A 6587-nucleotide genomic window follows, 5' to 3' on the forward strand; every position below is an offset into this window, starting at 1 on the left:
AAGGTGAAGGAAAAAGAAAATTAAGAAAAAGTAGCTCCATACAATATACAGCTGATTATTTACTATTTACCATTTTTTATCTTCTTAGCTAGTCACTAGCAACTTGGTCAACAAACTTCTTGTGAACATTCTAATGGAAAAAAGGTACCTGGAGAACTGTAATTGTGAGAGTGCTGCTCTTGCAGTGACCATGCAAAAAGGCATGTGTGACTGTTTTTCCAAGAAGTGTGTTTAAGAGTGTTTTATAAAGCTAAAAATAAAAAAGCGTCTCTACTTATTTTAGGTCTTTTACTGCCTCCTCTTCCTTCAATAAGGCATTATATGAATACATTAATTATAATAAGCAGCCATGAATTCATACCCATGTCTCAAAAAGCTTTACTGAAGTTTCTATAACAGCATTGCTCAGACATTGCCTTCTCCTTTTTCATGCCAGAACACCAGTCACAACCTGCAACCACCTCAGCCACATACTTTGCTCTRCTCCCTGGGACAGGCAACATTGTCACATTTGGAAGATGTGACATTTGTGGCGATGTATCTATCGCCCAAAAATAATAAAGAAATTTTGATCAAGAACAGCCTGGTGATTAGGTGACTGTCACTGGGTTGGATGAGAGGGATCATTGCTGGATGCCTGAGTGAGATTCTGTACAGCAAAGTTTGCAGGTGAGCTCGCTCTTGTTCGCAGCTCAGCTTTTTACTTCTGTGGGAATGCTCTTCTCAGGAAATTCTCATCACCAAATGTTCTAATAGATAATGAATTATGGTTGTGTTTGGCTTAGTTTGCCTTTCAGTTGACACACAGATAAACACAAAGGAGTTTTTAAAACCAAATTAGAAATGCGGGTTTTAGAAAATATTGCAGTGTCTGTAAAAACAATAAAGTAGTATTGTGAACAAAAAGTACTTGTGAACAAGTACTGCTCTCTGTAAACTCTGATTCTGCATAGACAGGCTAATAAAAATTCAAGGGCATGTGCTGTTACACTGCCTGAGTCTTCMCAGATTTCTGCAGTTCATAAAGTATAAGACTTGTATGAGATGTAATGCTGTCTCTCCCTGCAAGGTCAGTGCAGTGTTTTAAGTGGAGCTGAATATGTAATGGTGTTTTGAGAGGCTCTTTGGAAACAAGGATCAGGCTCTCTGCATGCTTTATTCCTATACAGCAGGAGTTCTCAAGCTGTACTCAGGTCAATGGGATCTTTTTGTGCCTAAAGCTAAGCTCAAGTTCAAGAAGTTGTAAAGATGTATCTTAATGAGCAACCATATAAAATGCAACTAAAACCTGCACTTGCCATTCAATTCAACAGCTGCCATTCAGTAAAAACAAATTAACTTTGTTAATGGAAAGCAGCTGGATTTTGTACCTGTTCTTTTGCTCATAATCTTATAACAAGAACTAGAAAACAATCCCTTGATTTTTATTTTTTTTTTAAACAATGAAGACTGCTTAAGACTCAGTTATTAAGGAGTAAAAGATAAAATAACAGGCTAGAAATATGTGTTTTGAAATAGAAGTAAAAACATTAGGAGTCTGTGTGTGGCTACATGTTGAATTCAAAAGTGAGTTCAGAAAAGCAGAATAATCATTGAAATTTCTATGMAATTCTCAGTAAGACTACATTACCCAATGACAATGAAAATCAAGCCACTCCATTCACTCCCTATCAAATTATTCATTTTATTCTMACAAMCCTGGGTGACACCTGATGGAACCCCCTGCATTCAGARCATGTTCCACTTGCAGAGGAGCAAACATACCCTATGTTCCAGTGTCAGCATCTGCAAAGGTTGGGCAGACATACCTGAGCCATCTGGGCCTTTGGAAACAACAAAGACTCTTTGGAGMTTGTGGAAATCTGTGTGGAGTCTGTGCAAGAAAGGAGAAAAGCTGCAGAGCTGGTGAGAGGATGTGCTCTACTCTGCACAATGCAAAGGCTTTATTCAGTCTGCATTGCTTGCAGAGCAGAGGTCTCTCTTTAAGGCCTTATCTTCAGTCTCTGCAAGAGACTTCACTCTCTTGTACCTTGTATGAGGAAACCCTGCTGTGGATTTAAAAATCTCTCAGTGTCTCTGAGGGTTCACTCTTTCAGGYAAAGGTGAAAGTTACAGTGCCAAGGCTCTTGGGACAGGACCTGTTTGGTGAATGAACATGTTAGGTTATGTATTTCAGGCAGCTGGCACTCTGCATCCAAATCTTTATTCCTGTTGACTGAATGCTTGAGTTAGGAACAGACACTCATAACTTGCATCTAATACACAGTGAGGTTTTCCAAATAGATTGTGATTGATGTTCTCAATTATTTTTWGTCAAGGTCTATAGCAAACCCTGTATTATCCATCTGTCAGTGCTTGCAACAAGGCTGTTTTCTGTTTTCCTTATTCTAGATATTAAAACTTAGTTAAATAGTGAGGACTGAGTGTACTTCATTCTGCTGTGAAGTCTGATCTTTTATTCTCCTCTTCCCTAGTAAAAAWTAAAGCTTTTAGGATTTATTTAACTTTTATTCAGCTATCACAGTTATTCAGAATATCACAGTTTTTGATGGGAAAAGAAGCTGTAAAGCTTAAAGACTTCTTCCTGTGCAGACTGCAGAATGCAGCAAGCCAGTCTCTTCTTGAACCACTTGTCTGTTCATTAAAATGTCAAGATATTTGCCAAGCGTATATTTTTTTAAAGTTAAATTATTAGAAATTACAATTTTATAATGCACTACTGGGAAAGAGGATAACCAAAACTCCTTATCTTGAGTCATCTAGGTTCCAATGCTTTCTGCTAGAGTCTGACCTTCAGTGCCTTGCATGAATTCCATTTTTTTATGGAAGATGTTTGTAATGATTGTTCTCCTGGGCCATTTCTGCAGTGAGGATTTTTAATCATATTGYAGCCTCTAGTGWAAATGGAAATTACTGTTGTAAATTMAATCTATTTCCCACACAGTTTGCTCCAACTCTCCCCAACTCCTCTGACATGGGATGTCTATAGCAGTGATTTGTAGCACCCCTCCCTCATCTTGTGTTGCCAAACACTCAATCCAAAAAAAAATCCATCCTGTCAACCATGCCACTGATRAAGTGGACATCCATAACAGTGTATTTTATTGCTCTATCATGAAAAGGCCCAGCAAGGTCTCTCAATCAAGTTAAAGTTATCTGACAGATAAGCAGTCTGAGGTGATCAGCTGAAGATCAAGGATTTTGTTAGTGATATAGATTCTTCTCCGTGCAATCAAAGCAAAAGATTTTCTTATAGTTCTCTTTAAGGTATTTCCAAAGCTGCTATTTACACTCTGTCCTTCCACAGGAAGTGGTCTCAAAACCCTTAGGTAAGAAGACATGGAAATCCTTTGCAGTTTTTGAGCCATTTGTGTGTTCTGGCTCTGCCAGATGTTCTGCTCATTGCTCTGCACTGAGACAGGTGGACATCTATTAAGGACAACTTGTCCTTATTAACTTATTATTTTTGCCTTGACCTGTAGGGAGCCAGTGTGATCTCCATCATCTGCCTATGGTTTTCAATCTGTCCTGATCTCCATGCATCCCCTGTGCAGAGGAAGACAAGCTGTGAGGGTGGAGGCTGGTACTGCTCTTTCCCACAGAGCCAGACAATGCACTTGTGGAATTGCCTCTCCAGAATAAACACCTACATGCTTATTGAACACAGAAAAATATGGAAGGAGAGTGGATGATGGAATGGATACAGTGGGCCATGGTTTACATTCCCTCTTCAGGAAACTAATTTAGGTAGCTAGTTTTCTTGTGCTGTATCTGTCCTTCATCGAAAGTAAAACTCTTATCMGGAATTATGCACAGACTAGAGTTTTGATCTGGCTACAGATTACTCCAGTTGTTCTTTCTCTCTCCATTTATAAGAGAAACCTATTGAGGCTCACCTCCTGATGCAACTAAGGGAAGCTAAGCAGGGAGAATTTTCCCTTCTGCTGCACGACATTCTGCTGTGCATCTTTTCTGTGGTTGAGGGAAAAACTCTGTCCTTGGAAGTGTGTGTATAGTCTTGACATGAGCCAAAGGAAATCACTCACACATCAGCAGATGCCACCTGAGCACACATTGCACATAATATTTTCCTGTATACATGGGTTTATATTTTTCCAGAAGTTCATATAAATGTCAGTGCTGGTCTAATCCAGATGTGAATTAATAACAGCCATGGGAGATCTGGCTCACCCTTGGGAGCATATCCTCTCTCAGCTAAAGGGTAATTCCTTTTTCTGCAAAGGGGGAGGGATAGAGTGATGTAAAAACGTCAATGCTTGTTAATATATACACTGTTTGCACCTGGTTATGTGTTAGCCACTCCACCAACTAACACCAGCATTGGAAAGCTGGACAAGGAGATGCTAAGCTGAAAAGCTGTGGTTATGCAGCTGGTGACATGTAGATAACAAAAAGCTAAAAGCTGTTTTTCTGCTTAAACTAAACTTTGAAAAAAAACCCACGTATGCACTTTCAGCTTTATGCTGTGTGTGAATGTCAAATATGCAGAGCTGGAACAGAATTTCATCGAAGTAATTATTGTTGTCCCACTTGGCAAAATATAGCTATAAACATACCAGAAGTATGCAAGATTAAAAAATGCTGTTATAGACATAATAGTTTTGGGGGATGTTRATTAAGAACTGGTACTCTTAGTCTGTTATTGTGATTTTTTTTGCCATGGTAGCTATATGTCATCCATTCCCAATATGTGTCTTTTCAGGGAAAAGAGATGAATAAAGTGTTTTATTCAGAACAAATAATTTCAAAAAAGGAAACAAAATTTGGAAATGAGATGTCTCAATCCTTTTACAGTTAGAAGGGTCAGAGAATTTAGAGAACCTTTTTCAGAGCAGGMAGCTCTTGCCACTCAGGTCTTGTGGATTTGGATTTTTTTTGCTATTTGTGCATATTTCTCCCCACATAATAAACACATCCTTTTCGTGTACCATCTTTTGTGCAGGTGTATTTGGCCCACCCTGCAGCAGCCTCACACCCCTGTGCACGGGGGCTGTGTCTGCTTCTGCACCACAGCTCAGGGAGGGTTTAGCAATGAGAAGGAGTTAAGTGGATAAATGTGAGTGTGTTTTGGCAAATCCTCCCAAGTGTATTGGTGTCTTTTTCTGTTCCCACCTCCCTGAGTGGGATCATTTCCCTTTGGAGCAGCCTGGCTGGAGCAGCAGGCATGTGAGAGGAAAGCATCTCCTGCTCCACCTGAGCTGCAGGAGGGGAAAGGTGTGTCTGATTGTGAAGATCAGAATTAGCTGGAGAAGGAGGAGAAGAGAGGAGGGAGGGGGAAAAAAAGAAAAAAAAAAAAAAGCCAACTCTTTGAATGGCACAACTGCACTTCTAACATGTGGCCAGCATGTGCCATACAGGTTTCAGGAGGCAGCAGAAGCACAGGTGAGAGGCTCTGGCTGGGCAGCAGCAGAAAGAAGCATCATAGCAGGATGGGGGATTCCAGGACACCAGGAAACAGGAGAGGTCTGGAGGTGCACAGGACACAACAGTTAGTCTGCCATCCCTCTGCAGCAAACTCAGCCTGGAGCCCAGGCAGGGCGAATGCATGGACTGTGCAAGGTATATGCTATTTTTTTTCTTAGTTTTGGCTTGTTATGTTACAAGGAGGAGTTTACTGAATTATGTGCTTGCTGTACAGCATTACTGAATTTGTGGAGTTAAGAGAACTATTAGGGGTTTGTTTTTGAGTGTTACTGCTTCAAGAGGCTATACAAATTTTAGGTTTTCAGGGAGAATTTTTGAGCATGGTGTTGTCTGTGAGAGAGCAAAGCTGGGAGCAATCTAGCAGAGAGAAGACAGAGATGCAAATCAACCACTTCAGAGAAAACTGCAGAGGGAAAGGGAAACATGTCTAACAGTGAGACAAGTGCATAAAAAATGGATGCCTGACAGGAAAACTGGGGAACCAGGGTAGCCAGGTTTGTATCCATTTTCCAGCTTTATGGTTTACTCTTCAGGGCATTGCATCTACAATGCTCCGAGGGACTGTCAAGCCCCTTTCAGTCCTCTTCACTGGGAAAAATTATTCCAAGGTACACAAGTTAATTCAATTTCTATATTGCCAATAGAGAGTGCGTGTGCTTCTTTTTTTTTGCAAAGCATATTTATACCTGAACACCTGGGAATGCCATTAAGCTTGTGGCTGGAACATTGTCTGTGGATTCATAGTTGTCTTTTTGTTTCAAACCACAAATTCTATTCKGCTGCTAAACAGCCTCTTTCAGCACATCCCCAGCAACCCTTTCCCTGCCTTGATGTAGGAAGCTGAGAGCTAGATGCTTCTTTCCTCTGCTGTTATAATGCTGAATTTTTTGGCACAACTTAAATGATATAGAACTACCACAAAATTGTGTTTTTTGGATTCTTCTGCTTCAGCTGCTGGTTTGATGTCAGGTGCAAAAACAGGCAGTGCATGGATCCTGCAGTAAAATGCATCTGTCTGTACTGCTGCAAGGTTTGCCAGTGTTCCTTCTGTTTTGCAATGATCCCTGGCATTGCACTTACCTTGAAAGACATGTCTTCGAACTCTGACAACTTTTTCAAGTGGCCTTTTTTTTTTTTTTTTT

The sequence above is a fragment of the Malurus melanocephalus genome, unplaced genomic scaffold, assembly GCF_030028575.1.
Source record: "Malurus melanocephalus ecotype Western Australia unplaced genomic scaffold, MMel_1.1 scaffold_16, whole genome shotgun sequence".
NCBI lineage: Eukaryota > Metazoa > Chordata > Aves > Passeriformes > Maluridae > Malurus > Malurus melanocephalus.